Source organism: Homarus americanus, unplaced genomic scaffold (genome assembly GCF_018991925.1).
Source record: "Homarus americanus isolate GMGI-L3 unplaced genomic scaffold, GMGI_Hamer_2.0 scaffold51859, whole genome shotgun sequence".
NCBI classification, from domain to species: Eukaryota; Metazoa; Arthropoda; class Malacostraca; order Decapoda; family Nephropidae; genus Homarus; species Homarus americanus.
The window spans coordinates 14,982,298-15,008,669 of NW_024711292.1; positions in this window are offsets into that span (position 1 = coordinate 14,982,298).

A 26,372-nucleotide genomic window follows, 5' to 3' on the forward strand; every position below is an offset into this window, starting at 1 on the left:
ATTCCACCCATCCTTTGCTTAATAAATATTTGTGATAATACGCAATATTATATAATTATATACATATGCTAAGAAGAGTGGAGTGAAAAAGTTATCAGTATTGTGAAATAGTATTCAAACTTAATCTAGTTCCAATTCTTTCAAGTTCCAGTGTTTAAACACCCCACCACAATATACAAGCTTATTCTATTTTGGAGTATGCTCAGTTACCGTTAATATTGTGTGCTGAATATCATGAGCATTTCAATGATGGTAGCAATTGTAACTATATAATTATATTGTGTTATAAGACAACACATTCCACGACGTGTCATACAGATCATTGTATACCACACAATACATAATATGTGGCTGTTAAGTTACTTTGTTGTGAATTTTCATGCAATATAGTTTAAGACATCATTAAGGACAAGGATTTAAGATACCACTGTAGGTGAGTTAATATATATTAATTGTATTTACAAACAATACTAAAATCCAAAACAATACACCAATACACACATCTTAGTATTTGGTCCAGCCACCCATTGCATTCAGGACTTCATCAAGGCGATTAGGGATGGAGTCGACCAGCTTCAGGCACACCCCTGGTCATCGACGTATAGTCTCCCACACGTCGTAAGCTTTGGCCTCTATTGCTGAGCAGGTACGCTGCTCCCCAATATCCCAATCTCGTTTCATCATGGCCCAAATATGTTCAATCGGATTAATATCACATCCTAGTGTTGACCAGTCGATGACCTCAATTTCAGGGTTGTTGTTGTTGTTGTTGTTGAGATTGTCGTACCGTAGTCCGACACGGGTCTTTGCCTATAGGCGGCACGTTCGGTGGTTCCGGCTGGAGCTCATGGAGCAGAATGACCGGATTGGGATTGGAGTTTGTCCTACCTGCAGATATGGAAGGAAACTGCAGGTTGCAAGTGTGAGCGGACCCCCGATCAGTGGACGCTTACCACCAACCCCCACTCTTGGACGTGGTCAGTTTCGGAGTGGCGCGCCCCCCAAACCGTCTGTCAAGTATGATACTGCATTAGCCGGTGTCTCGATGGCTATGGCTTCCTGAGTTATACTTTTGAGGTCCTCCTTCTAGAGGTTGGCTTTTCTATCACCTAGTTCGGTGATTTTGAATGTGGCTGGTGCATGGCTCCATGGTGCTGGAACTACATCATCCCTGTCTCGTATGTCTTGGTTGTTCTTGACGAGTGTTTCTGCTTGCAGGTGCCCGATGACCTCGCTTGCCTCGTGCGACCAGGTGACACTGATTCGCGTTTTGGCAGTTGTGGGCTAATCTGATCAACAGAATTTGGCAGCTGTGGGCTTATCTGATCGCCAGATTTTGGCGAGGAGACTGGCTGTCACCTGCTTGACTAGTACTGCCAGGGGTGGTAGTTCAGTTTCCATTTGCAAATTGCAAATTCTGGTCCACATGGGTACTCCGAGCATGGTCCTGAGAGCATTATTTTGGATAACTTCTAGCTTAGCTATCTAGTCTTCTCTCAGTCCAATGAGCGCTGGAGCACTGTAATCTACCAGCGATCTGACGGCGGCCGTGTAGTTGGCTTGGAGCACGTGTATGTTTGCTCCTGCGGTTGTGCTGGTGAGCGACCTCATTATGTTGTGTCTGGTCTTCGTCATGTGCCTGAGATACTCGAGTTGCGGTTTGAAAGTGAGTTTCTGGTCGAACCAGATTCCAAGACACTGTTGGGTGTTGGTCCAGACTACCGGTGAGTTTTGTATGGAGAGCATCATGTCTGGTGTCTGTGCAGATGGCCATCGCTTTCGACTTGGCTGGATTTATCTTGAGTCCAAGTCTGTTGCACTCCTCTTCCATAAGTTGAAGTGCTTGTAAGTCGTCTGCATAGCAGAGGAGCTTGGCTGTTTGTCAGAAAGAAAGTTCGACAAGATTTTCCATCAGGACATTGAACAGCATTGGACTGAGGATGCCTCCTTGTGGGGTTCCGTTTTCGTGGACCCTGTAGCTTGACGTTGCCCCCTGAAAGCGTACTCTTGCTTCTCTCTGTGTAAGGTAGTTCCGGATCCACCCCAGCAACCTTCCTTTGACGCCTTTTTCGGCGAGCGTCGTTATAATGGCCAGTGGATTTGCTAGTTCGAAGGCCTTCTCCAGGAAGACCACCAAAGCTGGTTTATTGTCCACTGTGCTGAGTATCTCAGCAATGTTGTTGCTTGTGCCGGTGTTCTCGATGTAAGCAAAAATGTGAGGGTGTGGGCTGGCGACTTTCCATTTGAGTCTGTTGAGAGCCATTCTTTCTCCCGTCTTGGCTATGCAGCTGAGGAGGGAGATGGGTCTTGGTTTGTCTGGTTCTCTATGCTTCGGAATTGGCTGTATATCTGCCTTCTTCCATTCCGGTGGAAGTCTCTGTGCTATCCAGGAAGCATTGATGACTTGTAGCATAGCCTCGTGCCCGGCATCTCCGGCATGGGAAAGCATGGAGTTGGTTATCCTGTCAGCCCCTGGTGCTGTGTCCTTGCTTCGTTTTTTCGACTTCTGGAGTTCTTGCTAGTTGAAGGGTCTGTCGGTCACATCTTCACCATTGCAGGCCTATTCGATCATCTGGAGTCTGGTCTGTCGCAGACGCGATCGTGTCTCCGCGTATCTCGGGGTGGTTTCGTTGCTGCTCGGTCGGAGAACAGTTTTGCAAGTCTCTCGGCTTCCTTTTCTGGGTTGGGATGGGTTGGTGGTGGTGGTGTTACCTTCCCAGATGCCCTTCGGGTCTGGGCCCACATTTTACCGAGGGAGGTGTGCTCGTTCAGTTCGGAGCACCACTTGAGCCAGCTTGCGCTTTTGATTTCTTCCTTCTCTTCCCTGGTATCCTTGACTATGTCTTGCAGGAGAAGTCTGTTTGTGTCCGTGGGATGTCTTCTGTAGTTTCTTCGGGCCATGTTCACTCTGTGGTTGAATTCTTTCACCCTGAGACAGTAGTACCAGTAATCCTTGTACTGTCTTGATGTTGGTTTTGTTTTTAGAATAGCCTCTTCTGCCGCTTGGTGAAAGGCCTCGACCAACTGTTGGTGGAGGGTTGTCTCGTCCACGGATGCTGCACCAGCCGGCTGTGATTTGGCGCGCCACTTTGCCAGGTGTTTCCTATAGATTTCCCAATCCGCCTTTTGGGTATTGTATCTCCAAATTGGAGGGGGTGGAGTGGGGAGTAGGCCGTCTTCATTTGTGGGGCTTACCGAGCTTAGGAAGGGATGATGTGCATTGAAATCCTCTCCTAGCAGTGTGGTGTGGTCAGCGGCCGAAGCAAATAATTGAGTCACCTCCAGTGAGCCCCTTAGGTTCTTGTAGATGTTGTGGACAGTTATTTCCCGTTCTTGGAGGGTTACTTTGACGGTCTGTGTCTCAATGTCTTCCACACATGACAAATGTGGTTTGCTCGACTTAACCAAGATCATACATCCTCTTGTCAACGCCTGCCTGAAATGTGTCTTGTATGTCTTGTAGCCACTAAATTTGAAACAGCGGTGTTCTTGTAGGAGTGTTTCTTGTAGCAGTATAATGTTAACCTTGTCCTTTGCTGCTCCTTCTTACAGGAGGTGTTTCTTGTTTTTGATACACTGAGCATTCCATGAAAGGATGTTCAGAATGCTGGCGTTTTCCACCACTGTTTCATTGGGTACATCTGGTGATCCTCATTGAATATGTTCAGGTCTGATTCCGACTGGATCAGGTTCATATCTTCTTGTTTCGTGGTGGTTTTTGCCTTATGGGCCGTGGTTCGGTTCAGGGAAGCTGAAACGTCCAGTTTTTTCTGTTAGCTGACGGTATTTTTGGTTCCCTGGTGGCCTTTTTCGGTGTAGAGTGTACCTCGGCTGTCACTCGTGTGGGGGCCGGCATGGTGTCCTCCTCTGAGGTGGCTGGAGCTGTGGCGACTTGCCCGAGGACGCTCCCCATGTGTATATGGAGCTGTGTAAGCTGGATCTTGTGGCCCTCTTTGTCCTCTCTGAGCATCCAGGGTTCCAGGCGTGGTGTTTGCCCCCGCAGTTGACACACTTGTGGTCAATTTTGCCCAAATTCTTCAACTTGGTGAGGCAGGATTGTGTACCGTGCTTCTGCTGATTCCCGGTCTGCGGCTCGCCACAGCAAGTGACGTCATAACCAATCACAGAGCTTTTCGCAGTCACGTGACATTTTAGCACCTTTAAACCTTATTTTGTACCCTTTTGGGCTCAATTTATTTTAAAATATCATTACCATAGTGAATTTAAGCGTCCATTTCCGTCTGCTCAAATCATTACTTGACTTACCTTGTCTAGATAACAATGAACAAAGTAGTGTACTCCAAGGAATGATAATAATTTACAAGTCACTGGTGGTGTGTCCTGGTCGCACCGGCTAGTGGTGTGATCTAACAAATTCTCTACAGTGGTGACACGGAGGAGTGACCGCTCTGTTTTGTTATATCACTGATCTCTTGAAACTGAATATGTAAATCACTCCAGATGAAGCCTTTAATGTCATTCCTCCTTGGCTAGATGCACCAGTTCCTTTTAATTATACAGATATTAGTAGTAAGCAAAGGTTAAACACCACTGTAGTGAGATGTGTAACACTAGAAACTATTAACCGTCACCTTGAGACGATTAAAATTGAGTGAAAATTGTGCTTTTACCAAAGACGCCTTTGAATAAGGACTTGAAACCGAGCGATCTCAGGGATTGAAACATGGGTTCATTGTTTAAATGTATCATCAGAAAGGAAGTTGTCTCTGTGACACACGTACCTACAAACATCCACTCACAGATTCGCATACAAACACTCCTACCTTTCCACACAATCACCCACAACCCAGCCATAATCAGGACCCAACCATCCCACGTCGGCCAGTTGACTAGCTCGCGCCTGTGGGTATAGTTTGTGACGTCACCCTAGCCACCTTGGGCCGACCCCGCCAAGTGAATTCTTTGTGCCAAATGTACACGTGGAGGGTAGTGTGGTCTAGTGAAGGCAATGATGTTATTTTTGATTAATATTAATAACTTTTAACAAATATACCAAGTGTCTGTGCAATATTTGGCTGTCCAAACACCAAAGTTAAGACAGCAGGCTCAGGAATTAAATATTTCGGTTTACCAAAAAATTTTAACTTCAGGAAAGTATGGACAAACCTGTGTCCTCGTGCTGATACCATCAATCCCAAAAATACTGTAGTTTGCTCTGTACATTTCATTAAAGATGACTACATTGATGATATGAGGAGTCGCCTAATTGGGATTGAAAACCAACACAGAAGCCCATTTGGAATACACTTGAGTACCAATATCGTTATGATTTATTAGTCGCAAATATTTGGCGGGGTAGATAGGTAGTGTGTGTGCGTCTGTGTATGTCGTGACGATGTCACATTTTCCCGCCACTACCCCCACTACCCTCCTCTCAGCGTATTTTACAATTCATTGCTTCTTTTTCTCATGGTTCATTAGAAGTTTTATTGGTACTTGACTCAACCAAAATATATATTTGCATTAGGGTTATACACCTAAACACGAAAATTTCATACAACACACAAAAGGATAATGCATGCAGAGGTTTCCTAAAAAATTATGAAAACAGTTACATGAAAATCACTTGGAAAGTTGGTAAAAGTAAGTCAGTAGACAGGATGCAATTATGCATCCTATATATCCCATTAGTCCATCTAGCACGCGGATTTCAAACATACAAGCAAGACCTAACCAGCCAGGATTCGAACCTTCGACTTCTGCGAGTGAACAGGGATCGCTACCAACGCACCACAAGGACAACAAAAGCTGTCATAGACTTTGTTATATTTCACACAAAGCCTGTTCTATCGTGCTACCATCAGCGACGTGAACCTTCACTGGGGATTACCCGTGCCAACTATGTGGTCGGAGTAGCATTTTACCGAATCCAGCTAGGAAACGCGAGGTTAAATATATATCTTATTAATCCATATAGCACACGGACTTCAAACATACAATCAAGACCTCACCAGTCAGGATTCGAACCCTCGACCTCTGCATCCCGTTCCGTCTCGGTTTCCCTGGAAGAATAGTTTAACGTGACGGAATGCTCCTGAGCAGAACCATTTCATGTTAGCTACTAATAATGTGAACAACGCACGTGGTCAATCACGTTCTGGTCGCATTTGAGAGCAAAAGGAAGGCTGTTACTCTCAACACACTCAGTATATTTAGTGTATTATTGGCAGCATGGATTAGAAGTTGATTGAATTGGTTCGTGGGTATCTATTATACTATAGGACTAGGCATGTGTCTGTCTGTCTGTCTGTCTGTTTGTCTGTCTGTTCTGGGAAGCCGAAACGGCACAATCGTTTTTCATCAAACTTGGTGGAAAAATCGCAAAAAATTCGTAGAGTGAAACAAACCTGGTCCCATGTCGATGGTTTCTTTAGGAAGGCATTAATTAACCATTTTATTTACGATGGAAAACGACGCAAGATTACGGACTTGGCTCACCCTAATTAACCATGCAAGTCTACGGGCTTGGCGCACCCTCATTCGCTGTACGCTAGCCAAACACAAGCGTTCAAACTTTCACTGGGCACGAAGGTACCTGCGATCACTTGTGAAGAACTATATGACATGTCAAATAAAAAGTATAATAATAACATATTTAAGGAGAAAATAGGGAGAACAATCGGAAATAAACTGAACAAACCAGGTGAGAAATCTAGTTTTTATTTGTTTCATTTAACATTGTTTATTTCAGGTAATTACAAACTTAACTCATAGTTTGTATTACTTGTGTCATACTAGACATATCCTGCAATTATGAGGTGGCTCACAAATGGGAAAAGTAGGTTAGTCACTGTCAAGATTCGGATCCAGGACTAGAAGGACTGTTAAAGAAGTTTTAAATTTGTCTCTCACATTGAATACACTCTGATGGGCATTTCTTCCTTGTCGAGCTATAGTAATTAAATTGTTTGCCCTGGTTGTAGGCTTAATGCCTGCACTGTTTATGACATTTTGGTCCTTTATGGAATTGTGCAAAATGCAAATAGCAAAAACAATATTGTCTACACTGTCAGGCAGTAGCTTCAGGGTCTGATGAAAAATTTGAAATTTTTTACTCAACATACCGAAGGTGTTCTCTTCAACTCGCCTTGCACGTGACAGTCTATAATGAAAACACAGCCAGCCTCTTTTTTGGTGATATTGCTTCCCGACGTTCAGTGTTATTTCTGGTTAAATCCATGTCTATTTTATTCGGCAACAAGTTGAATTTATATTTTGACATTTTGAAGTAAAGGTAAGACTCTAACTTCATCATCTTGCAGTTCCTTGTACAGAGTCCAATACACCCTTCTAGTTTTCGTTTTTCAAGCTTTTGTGAACCCACACTCTCTTGTTTTTATCACGCAATCTATTTCCACCCTCCCTCTTCATCTAATAATATTGCAACTGCTGCGAGTTTCAAATTACCGCCATGTCTATTCGTCCGGTGCACATAGGCTGACCGTGGCGGTCAATGAAATACAGGACAATTTTGATGGAACAATGACGGTCCACGACGGAATGGAGATGTGACGGTAAATACGAATAGACTTTTAAACAACATCTTCCATCCACGCGAGGAACATCGCGGTACGAGTTGATCGTGCATCAGTCGGCTAGTTAAAATTTTGTTTGATGAAGTTAGGCCCTTAGATTTACAGTGGATAATATAGTTGGCGATGTATCAAACAAAACCAGAAAATCTAGCAACATCAGCTCTTGTTACTGAAGTTGTTTGTCAATATTGTCACAGTTTTTCTTATGCTGTAACATAAATATAATCAGGATAGGGAAATAGAGCATTTACATAAACAATATATTAAACAATAATGGTTTCACACGTGCTGATAGCTTCCACAAAGTTTACATTAATATCAGTCTTATATCTTAATCCAGCAATATGCTCTCTCTACTTTACAAATATGCTTCACAAATAGATTACAATATCTTATGACTACCAGAAAACACTGTGGGTGTTTTACGATACAAAATACCATGTCCTTCACCAATAATACCCAGAGAGAGAGAGATTCTTCTCCCTGTTCCAATACGATTTCACTAACTTATGTACTGTTTGTTTACATTCTTCATTTAAACCACTGCAATATTCTCACATTGAATACTGTTACACAAAATCATATATTAATGATCTTTAATCTTATCAGTTACTAAAACATATCACAAATCAGAAAAACAAAACATTTATCACAATCTTAAGAAGTCTTTAACCGTCACAGTGATTATAGGGTGTCAAGAGAAAATGAGACACTTAATGGGATGACTGAGGAAAACATAAGTACATAACATTATGGAGGACCACGATACATCATACGAATCCATCCTGTATCGGAGTTGAAAGCTATTCAACTGAAGGAATTATGACATGAAGCTATATATGTATAAACATCGGATGGCATAGATGTGTTCCCTGTGTATGATATGTTCACATCCTAAAAAAAATCAGAAACAAATGGATCATAGAGAAATGCCAATATTTATATTTCACCGAGGATGGTACAGAATATTTGGCAAGTCGGAGTAATGTCAAAGCTCTTTATAACGAAGATCAGAAAACATCACTTCGACTCACAAAACTCTCAAGCTCATCAGTCTTTCCTAAACCTTTGCAGCGCCAAAGTGTTCCTCTAGTTTATCAAGTGTTCAATGAAAAAAACAAATGCTGTATTTAAAGCAGTGTTGATTATCAGGTTGGCATAGTGAAATACATCACCCTGGAAACAAATTGGTACAAATTATGAATGTTAAAATTAAATACAAATAAATTCAGTTACCAGATCAATATCGTGAATCTTGGACATTCAACTCTGAAAACTTCAAAGAGCTGCAGGAAATGTGTGAGGCTATTTCCAGCTGTCGGTGGACTGGTTGACGTGGCTGACAGAAAAAACTGGCACAATCAATGGCTTTACTCACATCCTAAGCGCTGCTTTTTCACAGAATCCCCTTGAAATTTTTGGGGGGACAAGCAAGACAACGCAGTGGAGGAAATTTCTATATTTGGGATGTTCAAGCAGCAGCCAAATTTTAGCAGTTGCATCAGTTGTCAAAACATGACATTGTCCTGAGAGTACATATGACGTAAGCTCTGAATTTTGTTCAGCAGCAATAGATAGTAGTGATTTACAACTCCTGGAAGACTTAACATTACATGACACTCAGCTCCTTCTTGATTTGGATGACAGATTAAAACATAAAATTGTCTACACTGCAGGATTTCTAGTTCGTAAACATGGACAACCAGAAGTAGATTCTGGGGAATATTTGTCATAGGAGTTTGTGACTGAGCTCGATCTAGGTGGTCTGAGTATGGCAACACTGATTACTATCTTTTTTGTACATAGTGCAGGCACTCTTCATGTGTCTTCAAGACTCGAAAAAATATCGTCGCAGTTACTTGAAAACATGTCTCTCATATGTACACTCGCACCAAAAGTATCGGTGCAGGGTGAGATCGACGAGTTCCGAAACGATACGTATACACTGTGATAAGTTGGGAAGGTTGGTAAGTGTATCCTCATAACTCCCCCCCCCCCCTCCACTAGGTGTTGCCATATGGCTGCCAATCAGGGCTGCCAACATACGGCTGGAACAACTCGCCTTTCCCACTGGTCTCAAATTGTTCACACTACAGTATGCACCGATACTTTTTGTTGCGAGTGTACATGCTCGTCTAGTGCACCATTTAGGAGCATGCAAAACATTTTCTAATGTGTTATTCAAAACCTTTGTATTTAATACTAGTGATCGTAAGTGCACACTGGGTTGCTTATGGCGGCAAGAGAAACTTTCCTTACTTTGAGTTGTTGTGTCAAGCGATTATATATCGAAGTTCATTTGTAAATGACGTTTCTTTACACTATTATCATATACTTATCTAGTGTTAATCATGTAAGGATGTTTGAATTGTATAACCTTGTTTTATTTGTGTATAGCAGTATTTTATAAAATATGTTTCATAATAATTACATATTTTTTAATTAACTATTCTCATTATTTAAGAGACCTGGGGAAGGGTGGAGGTGATAGAGAGGAACAGGGAGAAGGAGAAACATTATCGATAAGTCGGGGAAGGCAGAAGCAGAGGGAAGTGATGGAGGCTCAGAGAATGGGATGACCAGCTTGTTTGGGTGAGGAGAGTGAATGTAACTATATCAACGGTGATTCGTCTTGGCTTCTTCAATTTAACCTGTGGTATGACCCCTGAAGATGTAGTCTGGGTGTATTTTTTTTAATTTCATCTTCGTTATTTCTGTAAATCACCTCGAGTCAGACATTTAGATGCGTTCTTACCTCTTAAATCTCCAGGCCCAGGCTGATTCAAGTTTCCTAGTTTCTGGATTCTTTTAAATTCGATTTCGTTTTAATCTCGAATCCTTTTACGACCCTGCGAATTGAATTTGGTTCTTCCATCTCCAATTACTTGAGTTTCTGGAGTGAGAGGCGCTGAAAGACGTGGCTCTGGTTGCTGGTAATAATGTGTCCTATATCCTTTGTTGGTTATTGTTTTTATTGTTATTGATTCTCACGTGTTAGACCTGGTTTGTTGGTGGCTAGTTTCTGTTACATGGATTAAAGAGAACTCTACCTAATTGTTATTTAACTGCACTTACAATCCATCGAGACAGTTATAGTATATTTGTTAGTTGCAATTAAATGTCTGCAAAATTGACTAAAATAGCTATTACATGTTTGTAAACGGAAGTCCCTAAGGCAGTCTTAATTAGTTGCTTATTATTTGTAATTGTAGACAGAACTGGTGTCCCTGAGCGGCTATAACTGCAGGTCCCGACGATGTCCCTAGTTAATTGCATATGTAATTGACAGTGATATACCTGAGTGGCTGTATGTCAGTGACCTAAAGACTGCGTAGGAAAGTTTCCAGGGTGCACATTGAGGGCTGGCGAAAATCAATATAGAATATACTAATTTCACCAGATTTAATTCATGTAGTGATATAAATTTAAAATTATATTTTCAATATGGAAAGTAGCTTCTTTCTCAGCACCAAATATGTTTTATTACTGCCATTCTATATTGAATTAGTATTAATGTAGTACCATTCTATATTCAGTGTCTCAGTAATGGGGGTACGGGTCGATGGTCTGATAACTCAGGGGGTACAGTACCGGATTGAAGTTCCTGATACACAGTTAAGGTGGACGGCCTGTTCGCTGTTCGGCCATCGTCGCCCCCCCCCCTCCCGAAACACACAAGCTAGCACCGTCGCCGTTCAACATTCGAGGTCTGATACTTCCATTTCTCAATAAGGACTGGAAAAGGATGTCATTGTTTTGTTTAATAAATTCATGAAACAATTTACCCAATCAAGTTTTACATTATCTGACATAATAGGCTGCATCATTATTAAATAATTATGAAATAGTAGAGTGTGTGCCTTGATGCCTGGGGGTTCGCTAAGATAATATCACAATTCTCGAAGCTGAATTGTCCCTCAGAATGGAAGCCAGTAAATTAAGCATGAATGTGAGGGATAATATGCTTCAATGCTTTATCACCCTTCGTGATAATGGCCTTATGAGAGGGTCTACCCCACATATCCATGGTTTGATCCTTACAATAGATGACATGATGGGAGTTATAGATGACATATATCAGCGACACAATTACTATAAAAATGTGTCACAACTAGAAGTAGGTCACAACACCATTGATTAGGGCTGGGTGGAATAAATGAGGTAAAAGCAGCATGACCATATTTTATTATTGGTTATACTCATATAGGTAACAATAAATGCTGCCTCGCAAATGTCATATAGACTTATTATATTTGTAAATATTTACAGTTCATGATTGCTATGGGAAGGATAGAAAACGGGAGTCAGCACAGCAGACATTCGTGAAGCTCTCTTTTTTTTCCTGGAAATACAGCTGCTGCAGCTGCCTTTGACAGCCCAAAGTTTATTGCAAAGTCCATGAAGTGATAGTGACGGGTAGCTGTAAGAAAAATCTGGTGGTGGTGGACTTTGCCAGGTTTTGTCGGAAAACTTGTGGCATTGGCCGTCCACGTCACCAGGCCGAGAACACCATATGCAGGTGACATAATAAAACAGCTGAAATGGGGACGTACACACCACCTTTAAGAAGAAAAGACTCTATCGGACTGTTGTTCTCAGGTAAGTCTGAATATGAAAATGTATGTAAAGTAATATTTGACATACTGAAAATATAAATAAATAAATAGATAGCTTTCAAATATTAAGAAACAATAAGGTGGTGGTGAAATTTGGGGAAAACACTGTTTTTGACAAATTTTGTGAGGAATATGCAGGTAAAACTATAAGAATGCCTAACAGTGATGAGACTGTTAAAGTGATGAATTTTAGTAAAACTTTGATTTATGTATCAGTTAAAGATGCTCCCTTTGAAATGGGAAATTAAATTATAATGAACATCATAAGTAAATATGGTAAAGTGGAAGGAGTAAAGCTGAACAAGTACACAAAAGGACCAGCGACCGGTTTGTTAATGGGAACAAGAACCTTCAAGGTAAATTTAAGCAACAATATTCCATCATCAGTAACAGTAGAATAATTTAACTTTACTTTATGCTGGATAGAGGAAGTAGATAAGGTGAACATTTTTAATGGGAAGACTTCCCGGCGATACAACTTTCTGGTGAAATCGAAAGTGCAAGGGCAGATGTTAAGGAAGGAGAAGAAAGTGTCAAAGTAAGGCAGGTTCCAGCAACAACCCGGTATGGGGTAGAAAGGGAAGTAGCGCCTGCTCAGAACCAGGATGCTGTAGATCCAGATTATACCACACACCCAGATGGTTCAGAAAATGCAGTGCAGGAAACTTCCTCTACATGTGAGGCCGAGGTACACACGGAGAGGACTAATGCAGACCAACCTAAAGGTAAATTATCTTATGGAAATATGGAATATGATAAAGCAGTAGATGACATGGAGCCAATAAATATGACAGGGACAGAGTGTGAAGTGGCAAGTGGTGAAAACACAGATAGAATGGAGGATTGTAAAGGTTGCCTGTATTATGTCACCTAGCAGAAACGAGAATGATGCAGACAAAAAAGATCAGAACAAACATTGGAAAATTAATTAGAAATTAACGGTAGTGATGATGAAAATGAGGTAAAAGTGAAAACAGATGGTGGAACTGATGATGATATTTAAAAAAATTCTGGACAAAAGAATCGTACGAAGCAAAATATAAACGTTGTAAGCCAAATTTATTTGAGTGGTTAAGTAAATGCCCAGATAGAAAAAGGATTAGAATATGAGAAAGGAAAAAAACAAAAGATGATGGGAAGAAAATTAATCCAATTGGAAAAGTTGATTCATGGTGGGAAAAGACTGAACATGTACAAAGCTGGAGCGTATGAGCAGTTAGTGGTATAAGGTGATGCTGAGTAAGAGGGATGGAAAAGAAATATCCCCAAAATAGGTGAATAAAGGGAATAATAGTACAGATGAAGAAGGAAAAAGAGGAAAAAAGTAAATAAGTGATTATTTTTTACATTCTTTATTAGAACATTAATTAATTTGCATATAACGTTTGCTACACTAATTGAATGGTCTAAATATTTTAGGTAAGCAAATGCAACTATTATCTGTTGCTAAGTGTATAGATATGTAAATACCAAGATATGTGAACACGCCTGACGGCAAGACTCTGTTACCATTCATTGTACCATTTATTCACATGTCTGTATTACTACATATTATTATAGCATGTCTGATATCTATGCTTATGTCAAATGCCTATATCTACTTACTATGCCCCGATGCACCATGTCTGTACTGCACTTGTCAAGTAACTAGAAGATCTCATTTATTGTCCTAATAATGTCTAGCAACTCTCCCTGCCGAGTTAGCTAAATTCTCTCAGATCGGCTCAGGCCTGGCTACGACAAGGAGTTCTTTTTGCTTACTCCTGTTTTTGTACCTGTTGGTTATCCTGCCAAGTCTTGTACTTATGGAATATATTTACTGCTCGTGCTCTGGAGTTTGAAGAACCTTGTCTAGGATTACATCCCACCACATGGCACAGTGAGTAGCTCCAACACGACAGTTTACAAGTTTCAAGAGCCGGTTCTTCTGTTTCCCTCCTAGAAGATAGATTCTACAGCGCCCCTGGATTTAAAGTGCTTTGTGACCTTGTGAAGTGCCCTAAGTGAAGTGCAGTGCCTTTTATGTCTGTTTTGCTATGTTTCTGGGGCCCTACAGGTAGCAGAAACCCTTTTAGCCCAGTTTTCAAGAGAGCACTTCAGGCATACATCCTCCGTCTACGCCGGCCCGCAAGCCACTGGTCTCCTCGCCATCTCGCCAGGGCGCGCGGAGGAATACAGTCCAGTACCACCGCTGCCAGCCTTCTCCACTCAACTTCACAAATATTACAGTCAAAACTCTTTTACTTGCCCGCCAGATCCTGCACTTAGGCAAGTACATTGATGAAAACGTAGCACTTCACCTTATTCTCCTTGTCTTTCCCATTGCAACCATACCAAACACGAGATGTCTGACCACGACGATTTTGCTGGGGAATTTAAATGAGGATTATGAGGAAGACGAAGCCTCACAGACCCTCCCACCCCACCTCACGCCCCACACGCCGGGGGCGCCAAATTCAAAGGATGGGAGCCAGGATATACCTCATTTAATTCCCTTTCTACAAGTTTCCCAAGAGAAGGAAGCCCAAAGACGACAAATAGAGGAGGAAAAACGACGTCAAGCAGAATTGTCAAGACAGTCAGAGGAATCAGCTTACCGTCTTCAACTCCAACAACAACAACAAGCTGATAACCGCATATTCCTGGAACTCTTTGAATTGCTGGCAACGAGGACGACTTCACCAGCTGCCACAACCAATTCGCCAGCTTCAGCCTCTTCATCTACCCTTCAGACACTGCCTCCTCACATGTCACCTATCCCTCTTGGATATGCCTCAGTGCCTTCTCAACCACCTGCTCCAGTCTCAACTCTCGTCGACCTCTCCATGTCTCCTCCATTAAATGCCGTCTCGAGTACACCCCAGCACAGCAAGTCTTCAGTTTCCAGCCCCCCACCTCTTCAATCTGATGCAACATATCAAGTATACCGTCAATGGCGACGTCGTTTCGAAGACTTTGCTGTTATGTCTGACCTCAACCGAATGCCCCCTCATAAACAACTCATCCAATTAAGATCGTGCATTTCCCTCGATGTTCAACGCCTCCTAGAGCACACGCTAGCCATTCCCCCTGACTCTCCCATGTCAGTGACAGAGGTTTTAAACGCCTTGCAGAGTCATTTCCGAGGCCTCCGCAATGAAGCTTTGCGTCGCAGGGAACTGCTATCCTGCAAACAAGCTTCTGGGGAATCATTCTCAGACTTCTACGCACGACTTAAGGACCTAGCAGCCGAGGTGGACCTATGTACAGGTGATCCTGTAACTGTATGTATATTATGTATGCTGGATTATATATTATGTATGTATATTATGTATGTGCTCCATTTATGTATTATTTATTCAGCCTAGCTAGCAGCGTGTGGCAATGTTATTACCATATCCCACATGCTTAATTAATGTGCCTGGCGACGTATGGAAGCTGCTAATGTATCACTTGCCATACGTCGTCTATAGCAGTTGACAAGGAGCCTAGCTGGGAGGAGCGCTACTCTCCCTTGTGTACATACTCTTATCCAGTAAACCGAACCTACAAAACTATACAGGTGTTTGTGTTCTCTCCTGTATATAGAACTTATTATTCAGAACCTAACATGGCGCAGTGCGTAATCTTACTGGATAATTACGAGTGATAGTGCAAGTTTGTGAAAGCCGGCTTATGGACTCCCGCCTTGTGTCAACCGCCACGTCATCCCTCCTCGAAGAATTTCGCAACTTTGAGCAGTGTCAGTGACAGTGATTTTCTGTGAAGTGTTTAGTGCATTGTGTGTTTCGTGCCATTCATGTGTGACCTTGTTTTAAAGGATTTCCAAGGTATACGGCATGTTCTGGGCATTTGTGGGGAGTAGAGTTCAGCGCACCCTTCTCTGCCCGTTTCCAGAGGGTGACTGAGCTCCTCGCTGTCTCCAACCCCCCCTCACAGCGCCGCCTCCACCCCCCCTCACAGCTGAGGCGAGACGCTCTGCCTGCCCGGGACACACACACACACATACATGCACTAACACTTGCTGACCGCGCGGCTTTCTTATATATATTTTATATATATAACCTACTTATCTGTGTATTTAATTAATTTTTTTTGTCTGAAATCTTGTTGATACGACGGGCTGACCGGTCAACACCGATTTAAGACACAGTACACAGATGAAGTAGTTATGTCTCATGCCTTACGTAGCCGTGGACCCAGCGCCTGGATGAGTCAAGCGGATGATAGTCCCCCAGAGATGGATGACCAGGCCGGCCACGACGCTCCAGCCCCCACAACATCGCGCAGTCCTTCACCTCAATATTCAGCGTTGTCTCCAGAGATAATTGCTTTACTGAAGTTTATGAGAGATGAGAGACGCGAGGATGAAGCTCACAGACGTTTGGCGGATGAGCACAGAAGGCAAGCAGAGGCAGAACGAGACCACCAACGGAGAGTGGAAGACAGTGCACGGTTTGAAGCCTTGATATCTCGCCTCACTGTTAACCAAGCCCCTGGCTCTAACACTGCCTCGGTACTGACTGGTTCAGATACCCCATCCATGCTTCCTTCACGCCCCCCAGCCCCACCTAAAGCAGCAGCTCAAACACCGCCCATCTTGGAGCCTGATGTGAATTTCCAGACTTTTCGTGAATAGCGGCGGCGGTGGGCTGATTATTCTACAATGGTGGATCTCCAGAGTTTGTCACAGCCTAAACAACTCATCCAGCTGCGTATGGGCCTGTCCTTGGAAATTCAGCGTGTCTTGGAACATACGTTGCAGGTACCCCCAACCTCTTCGCTGTCTGTAGAGGAGGTACTGGACATTCTACAACGGCACATCAAAGGACAGCAGAATGAAGCTCTGCGCAGGAGGGAACTGTTTAGCTGCAGACAGATGGAAGGTGAGACTTTTGACGCCTTTTATGTACGTCTTAAGAGAGCCTCGGAAGAGGTAGATATATGTCTAGGCCACCACCAGCAGTGCGAGGAGACCCAGTTGAAGCAGGTGATCCTGATGGGTGTTAAGGACGAGGAACTTGTCCAACGCCTCACCTCCCTCGACTCTTCCTCTTCTCTTCAGGATGTGTTGACGATATGTCGCTCCTATGAGGCTGCCAGGTGTGCCACCTCTGCCATCCGAGCTCCCCCTACAGCTATACGCGCTGTGTCCCAGTACAAGAAGGACAAGAAGTCTGCTCCTACGCCTTCGCCCACCACTTCCACGCCCGGTTCATTTTGTAACAACTGTGGTAAGCAGCACGGAACACAGGTGTGTCCAGCTGCTCAGTCTACCTGCAACAGTTGTGACCGTAAGGGCCACTGGTCGCTCACAGTGCGGTGCCCAGCTAAGTACGTACAGTGCAATGTGTGCGGTCGTCTGGGCCACTATGACAAGTGTTGCCCTACCCACAAACCCAAGGGACAGCGTCGGCGGAAGCTTCGGCGCCCTTCTACCAGTGAGGGCCGCCCACAGTCGCCAAATCAGAGGCACGACGACCCTGGACAAAGCCCGACCCATATTAGGAGGGTGTACTCCTCGCATCCCAGGACCAAAGTCCCCCAGTACATCAGCGTCATCGTGACCTACGGCGGTGTGTCATCCCGTCTTCAGATGTTGCCCGACACCGGCGCTGATGCTACAGTCATCGGTCCCCAGCATTTGCAATGCTTGGGGCTCTCTCCAAGCGATCTAGGACCGCCTCCCAAGGACCTCTGCGTCACGGCAGATGGTTCATAGATGGCCCCAGCCCTGGGTTCACTCTATGCACATGTCACCTTTGGCAACAGGTCGTGTCAGGCCTGGATTGACGTGCATAATGGTGTCCCGACTCCTTTGCTGTCGTACAGACATTGCCAAGAGTTGGCCATCATCTCCCAGGACTTCCCAACACCGATTCTCGAGGTAAAATACGCCAACAGGGTGCACGAAGGGAGCAGCAACTACCCTGCTGCCGCCCTACCCCTACCTCTGGCCAGTGACACCTCTCCTTCGGTAGTTGTCCCTGCTGCTTCACGTCCCCACGCCTTGGCTCGCCTCCACGACAGTCACTGTGGAGCCGAGGCCACCAAACGGCGTGCAAGACAGACTGTGTTCCGGCCTGGCATCGACCCCGACATCTCCAATGCTGTCCAGGTGTGTAAGCCCCGCCACGTATTACAACCCAGCCAGCAGCAGGAACCCTTCATGAGTGACGACAACCCCACCCGCCCCTTTGAGTCTGTGTCGGCCGACTTTTTCTGTGTGTCAGGAAAGTCCTTCCTTGTTATCGTCGACCGTCTCTCTGGTTGGCCGGTTGTCATCAAGTGCGGTAATGACACGACGTCTGCCGCCACCATCAGCAAGTTCCGCCACTACTTCCGTGACGTGGGCGTTCCTGTACGCCTGCGAACCGACGGAGGGCCTCAGTTCACAAGCCGGGACTTTGCTGTGTTCCTTGACCGATGGGGAGTCCGGCATGTGTTGTCATCGCCCCATTACCCGCAGTCCAACGGCCACGCTGAGGCTGCTGTCAAATCCCTGAAGCACCTCATCCTTAAGGTGGCCCCTTCTGGGAACATTGACTGCGAGGCCTTCGACCGGGGTCTTCTTGAACTCCGCAACACACCTAACTACACCGGACGCTCCCCTGCCCAGGTTTTGTATGGACGCCCCCTTCGTTCTTGTGTCCCTGCTCACCCTCAATCCTTCTCCAAGGAGTGGCAGGCCAAGACAGAGGATTGTGACCGCCGAGCCGCCGAACGTGTTCAGGACGTCGTCGCCCGCTACAACGACCACGCCCGTTCTCTCCCCAGGTTGAGTGTCGGCACCCAAGTCCGTGTTCAGGACCCGACCTCCCTACGTTGGGACAAAGTAGGCGTAGTCATGGGTCTCGGTAGGTCACGGGACTACCAGGTGCGGTTACCCAGTGGTCGTGTGTGGTGGAGGAACCGCCGTTTTCTCCGCCCCGTAACAATGCCTTCTGCTGGCCCCGCCACCAGTGTTGAGTCCCATACCCTTCCCAGTGATGAAGTCCCTCGACGCTCAGAACGGATCCAAAAGAAAAGGTCCGCTCAAGACTTTGCTATGAGCGTATAGGGGGGAGGGAGGTGTATGTATATTATGTATGCTGGATTATATATTATGTATGTATATTATGTATGTGCTCCATTTATGTATTATTTATTCAGCCTAGCTAGCAGCGTGTGGCAATGTTTTTACCATATCCCACATGCTTAATTAATGTGCCTGGCGACGTATGGAAGCTGCTAATGTATCACTTGCCATACGTCGTCTATAGCAGTTGACAAGGAGCCTAGCTGGGAGGAGCGCTACTCTCCCTTGTGTACATACTCTTATCCAGTAAACCGAACCTACAAAACTATACAGGTGTTTGTGTTCTCTCCTGTATATAGAACTTATTATTCAGAACCTAACAGTAACCTGTGCTGAGATCCAGCTCAAGATGATCTTGCTGATGGGTGTACGTGACGAGGACCTGCTTCAGAAACTCCTCACCCTCGACGCCGCCTCTTCCCTCACCGACTTCGTCACCTGTTGCAGGTCGTATGAGGCCACAAGAGAGGCTGCCTCAGCTATACACTCATCGCCGTCTCAAGTTCACGCCGTCTTCACCTACAAGAGGAATCAACGCCAGATGAAGATGGCGTCTGAAGGTTCCAAGTGTTCCCTGAAGAATGCAGTGATGGGTAGGGAAACACCGGGTAACACTGAAGTCCATTTATTTATAGATAAGAGAAATACAAGTGGTGACTAGCGTGTGCCATGCACGGCTCACACAGTCAGACTGAGACTGCCTTGCCATATGGCAGCCTCGGGGCAATGTTGCCACATAACACGTGCAGTGGTGCCACGTAATTATATACATAGATGCTACTCGGCACAGTAGCTTATATACATGGTTGCTACTCGGCACAGTAGCATAGATACATAACCTACATCTCCCTCCCCCCCTCACGCTCATAGTCTTTGTCTTGAGCGGACTTCTTAGTCCTAAGTCGCTCCGAGCGTCGAGGTGCACTGTGGGGCGGATCCTCGTGAGGTGTAGGGGACTCGTCCTCGGTCAGGGGGCCAGCAGCAGGGGGTGGGACTGGCCGGAGGAAGCGGCGGTTCCTCCACCAGACAGGCCGCTCGGCATCCTGACCTTGTAGTCCCGCGACTGGCCGACGCCCATCACTATGCCCACCTTGTCCCAACGTGTCGTCGTCGGGTCCTCGACGCGGACAAGGGCACCAATCTCCAGTGGCTGAAGAGGGCGGGCACGGTCGTCATACCGAGCCTTGGCATCCTGGGCACGTGAAGCGGTGCGGCGGTCGCAGCTCTCGGCTCTGGTCTGCCACTCCTTCGCAAACGCCTTGGCATGTGCAGGAACGCAAGAGCGGAGAGGGTGACCATACAGGATCTGGGCAGGGGAGCGTCCTGTGTGTGTGGGAGTGGACGCAGGTTCTGGGCCGCTCTGTGCGGCAGCGCCAGGCGCCTCGCTCGGTGATTCACGCACCCTGCTGGAGGTGTACCGAGCAGCTGGGATCTGCTCAGGAAAGTCTCTGGGCACCACGCCTAACTCCTTGCAGTGCTCCCACGACAACAAGGGTGTAGCGAGAGTAGGCTGCACGTCGATCCATCCGTGACACGACCTGTCGCCATAAGTGATTTCCGCTTGAAAGAAGCCCACAGCATCTGGCATCTGGGAACCGTCGGCATTGTAGTACTGCAGCTGCGGCGGTGGTCCCAGATCGCGTTTGGTGAGGCCCAGTTTCTGGAGGTGCTTCAACCCAATCACCATAGTATCAGCGCCGGTGTCCGGTATTACCTCGATGTGACCCGACACATCACCGTGTGTGACGGCGACGCGGATGGTAGGGGAAGGGGTAGCCCTGGGGTGTGTGGTCGATTCCACCCTCCTGATGTGACTCAGCTGCTGCTTGGGGCTGCGTGGGCCATCTGAAGGGGGCTGCGTGCGAACCACCCCGAGGGAAGTGCTCTGCTTTCCTCCTCGTCTCGGGCTTTTGGGCTTGGGTTGGCGGCAGCACTTGTCGTAGTGTCCATAGCGACCGCAGGCCTGACACTTGTAGCCTTGTGCAGGGCACCTGTCTGTGTTAGACCAGTGGCCCTTACGGTCACATCCACGACACAGTGCGTCGGTGGCCGGGCATGTCTTGAGGCCATGCTGCTTTCCACAGCTGCCACAGGAAGCACTAGGCGGAGGCGTGGAAGAACGTGCGGCAGCCTTCACGTTGTTGCCCGCCTTCTTATCCTTCTTGTATTGTGAGATAGCTCTCACAGCAGGTGGGGCCCGTAAGGCAGAGGTGGCGGACTTGGTGGCCTCGTACGACCGACATTCAGTCACTACAACCTGGAGTGTGGATGAAGCATCCAGGGGGATGAGTCGCTGCACCAACTCTTCGTGCCTGACACCTGTCAAGATCCCGTGCTTGATCCAGGCTTCCTCACATTCCCGGCTGTGCGCCTTGCAGACGTCGATCTCCTCTGACAAACTCTTCAAGCAAACAAAAAAGTCGTCAAAGGATTCGTTCTCCGCCTGCTTGCAGCTGGTGAAGGCGCGGCGACGCAAATCCTCGTTATTCCGACCTTTAACGTGCTCCTGTAAAAGGTCGAGCACATCCGTCACTGAAGATGTAGAATCAGGAGGCACTTGCAACGTGTGCTCCAAAACTCTCTGGGTCTCCAGCGACAAACACATCCGCAGTTGGATGAGCTGTTTGTTTGGAGGCATGCTGTCAAGGTCCACCATCGTGGAGTAATCTGTCCAACGCCGCCTCCACTCACGAAAAAGCTGAAACGTGACGTCTGGTGAGAGGGCGGGTGGGGGTTGAACAGATGCCTTGGGAGCTGTTGGAGCAGCAAGAATGCCTGGAGGACACTGGTGTGGTGGTGGAGTGAGGGTACTGGCGCCTTGGTGCGCGCTACCTGCAAGTGAAGGAGGGTGGGTTAGCGCCAGGGTCGCCAATAGTGCATCAAAACGCGACTTCTCCTCCTCTCTTCGTGTCTCCTCCCTCTGAAGTTCCATCTCTCTACGTCGCTCGTCCCGGTCGCCCATCCACCTCAGAATTGTGGCAATGTCCGTCACTGGAGGTGGAGGATGAGAGTCTGCACCCGGTGGAGGGGAAGGTGGTGGGGAGTCGTGTCTCCCATCTTGACTTTGTCCCTTTTTACCGCCCATCTTAGTGTGTGCATGGACTGCACTGTTTAGTATATAAAGTGGCGCCTCAACAGCTCGAACCACATATATATGACATAAACAGCGCAGAAATAACGCATAGAGTCCACTGTTCTGTCCGTGAGTGAGTGCGTGCGTGCGTGTGTGTGTGTCTGAGAGAGCACGTTGTGGTGGCCTTAATGCCGGTGGCTAGAGCCGCCGCGGGGGTGAGACCGTCAGTGTCTCCCCGGATGTCACACGAGAAGGGTGTACGCCTGCGTGCTCCGTCTGTACCACAAAAAAAGAGGCCAATGCTCAACTCTCAGCTCTAGACACGCTAATACACTGACACTAACACTGCCACCGTCACTAAAAAGCACTGTGACGGCCCAACACTGCACATCACGGCGAAACACAACACAACACACTAAGAGTCGACGTGCACATCGCCGGCAGATGTAACCGTCGGCATTGTTCACACACTTGTAAGTCCACAGATCCTAGTCACTGCGCCATGAAGGTTCCAAGTGTTCCCTGAAGAATGCAGTGATGGGTAGGGAAACACCGGGTAACACTGAAGTCCATTTATCTATGAATAAGAGAAATACAAGTGGTGACTAGCGTGTGCCATGCACGGCTCACACAGTCAGACTGAGACTGCCTTGCCATATGGCAGCCTCGGGGCAATGTTGCCACATAACACGTGCAGTGTTGCCACATAATTATATACATAGCTGCTACTCGGCACAGTAGCTTATATACAAGGTTGCTACTCGGCACAGTAGCATAGATACATAACCTACAGCGTCCTCTCCACAGCCCCCGTCACAGTCACCAGTTTCTTCTCCCGAATCCTGCAGAAACTTTCAGCGCCAGCACGGTCCAGGAAAGTGCCCTGAGGCTCATAGTAAATGTCGAAACTGCGGGTTTCAAGGCCCTTGGGCCCGCACAACTCGATGTCCTGCCAACAAGGTCTCATGCAACGCTTGCAACAAGCAAGGACACTTCGCCAAGTGTTGCAGGTCCACCAAGAAGCCTCCATCTCCAGGTCAAAACGTCTCTTCACAGCCCGACAGAACGTCCACACCACCGTCTCCCAAGAACAACGAAGGATGCCGACGCGTGGATGATGCCTTGACAGGTCCCCCAAGCCACTCAATGTTCGTCTGTCCTACGGTGCCAACTCTTCCAACCTCCTGATGATACCTGACACGGGCGCGGACATCACGGTGATTGGACCAACACACCTGGACGCCCTTAACATTCCCAGGAGTAACCTGTCACCCACAGCCATGAAAGACGTGCTCACAGCGGACGGGTCCCCGATGTCTCCAGCTTTGGGTTGCTTCAAGGCAACATTACAGCTCGGTCCCAAGTCTTGCCTTGCCACAGTCCACGTCCATGAGGGCATCCAAACCCCTCTCTTGTCATGTGGCCATTGTCAGGACTTTGCCATCGTCTCATCCGAGTTCCCAAAGCCCATCCTCGCCGCGACACACCTCAACAGGTGTGCAGAGATACCTGTTTCAGCCATGACCACACCTACTGCCGCCCGGGAGTTATTTCTTCGTCAGTTCAGCGACGTCCTTGTCTCCAAGTCCGACCTCCAGAAGACGCCGCTCAAGAAGATGACAGGCCCCCTGATGAGAATCCACCTCAAGCCTGGCGCGACGCCTTTCGCCACCCACAAACCCGGACCTATCCCCTTTGCCCTACGGGTCAAGGCGAAAGCGGAGCTCGATTCTCTGGTGCAGCAGGGGATCATCAGACGCGCCGGTGAGGAGCCCTCCGAGTGGTGCCACCCTATGGTCTTGGCACCCAAGCCTGTAGATGTTTGCATCACAGTGGACCTCACCCATCTCAAATCGCAGGTCTCCCGTCCCGCCCATCCATCGCCTACGCCCATTCAAGCAGTCCGCAGCGTCACCCCGTCTGCAAAGTTCTTTACCACGGCGGATGCACTACATGGGTACTGGCAAGTCGACCTGGCAGAAGAAGATCGCCACCTCACTACATTCATCACGCCCCACGGCCGCTTCCAACACTGCTGCGGACCCATGGGCTTCACAGCAACGGGGGATGCGTACTGCCTCCGTGGGGATATGGCTCTGCAGGGTGTCACCAACTGCTTGAAGGTCGTAGATGACATCCTGCTCTTCGACGATGATCTCCCGGCCCACTTGAACCGAGTTCACCTGATGCTCACAAGATGTCGTGCCCATGGTATCACCCTGAACAAAGATAAATTTGTGGTCGCCGCCTCCCAAGTTAACTACTGCGGCTACAACATCTCGCCAGAGGGGATCTCAGCTGATGAGGAGAAGGTCAAGGCCATCAGGGACTTCCCTACTCCAGCGAACCTGACCGACCTTCGCTCGTTTATGGGCCTGGTAAATCAGCTGGCCGACTTCTCCCCTGAAATCGCCACATCAGCCCAACCTCTACGCCCCCTCATGAGCCCCAAGCGCTCTTTCCTCTGGACTCCTGACCACGACCTAGCGTTCAGGAATGTTAAGAAGGCGTTGCTGTCACCACCAGTCTTGGCACCCTTCGACCCGTCCTTACCAGTGGTCCTCCAGACCGACGCCTCCCGTCTATACGGCCTCGGATATGCACTCCTTCAAGATCACGGCCAGGGTAGACTGCGCTTAGTTCAGTGTGGCTCCAGGTTTCTGACCGACACGGAGACCGGATACGCCACCATTGAACTAGAGATACTGGCAGTCGCCTGGGCTATGGCCAAGTGCCGCCTTTACCTGTTCGGCCTTGGGCATTTCACCCTCATGACGGACCATCGACCGCTTATACCCATCCTCAATCACTACACGTTGGACGCCATCGTAAATCCTCGCCTCCAACGTCTCAAAGAGAAGACAGCCCTCTACGTCTTTACGGCTGTGTGGCGCGCCGGTAAGCTTCTGTGCATACCAGACGCCCTCTCCCGAGCCCCTGTTAACCGCCCCACACCTGAAGATGGAGTCGACTGTACCACGGCCGCGGCTCACGTTCGGTCTTTAGTGACACACACAGCCACTTCTCTTGCTGACAAGACGACGACGACGCCCTCCATCGAAGACGATAGGACTCTCCAGGAGCTTCGCATCGCCGCCGCTCAAGACCCGGCATACGTCCAACTCCTCGACTACATCTCCGCTGGATTCCCCACCAACCGCTACGACATTCACGCCTCCGCCCTCCCCTTCAGGAAGCTAAGGGATAGCCTCCATGCGGACGGAGAGCGGTGTTGTACGGCCCCAGGATCGTCGTTCCCGCTGCCCTCCGCCGGCGCACCTTATCCCGCCTCCATGACAGCCACAGCGGTGTTGAAGCCACCAGGCGCAGAGCCCGTCAGACCATCTTCTGGCCTGGTATTGACGCCAATATTAAGAGCACGGTGGAGGCCTGTGAGCCTTGCCAGCAACTCCAGCCCAGCCAGCAACAAGAGCCGTACCTGTGCAATGACCTCCCGAAGCGGCCCTTTGAGTCCGTGTCCGCCGACTTCTTTCATGTGGCCGGAAAGTCTTTCCTGGTGGTCGCCGACAGGCTCTCTGGATGGCCCGTGGTGGTTCCCTGTGATCGGGACACCACCTCTTCCAGGGTCATCCAGATGTTCTGTTGCTTCTTCCGGGAAGTCGGAGTGCCTCTCCGCCTCCGAACCGACGGTGGGCCCCCGTTCAATTGCCACGAGTTCAAGAGCTTCGCCGAACGCTGGGGCGTCCACCACATCATCATCACCTCACCTCATTACCCGCAGGCGAATGGCCACGCCGAGGCAGCGGTAAAGTCCGCAAAATACCTCATCCTCAAGACAGCACCGACGGGGAACCTGGACTGCGAGGAGTTCGACAGGGGCCTACTGGAACTTCGTAACACCCCTACCCCTGCCGGACGCTCTCCTGCCCAGGTGTTGTATGGCCGCCCCCTTCGTACTTGTGTGCCTGCCCACCCCCAGTCCTTCTTAGATGAATGGCAGATCAAGACGGACGAGTGTGACCGCCGTTAGGCTGCCCGGATGGCCCAAGTGACAAGCCACTATGACGCCCACGCCCGCCCCCTTCCCAGGTTGACTGTCGGCTAGCAAG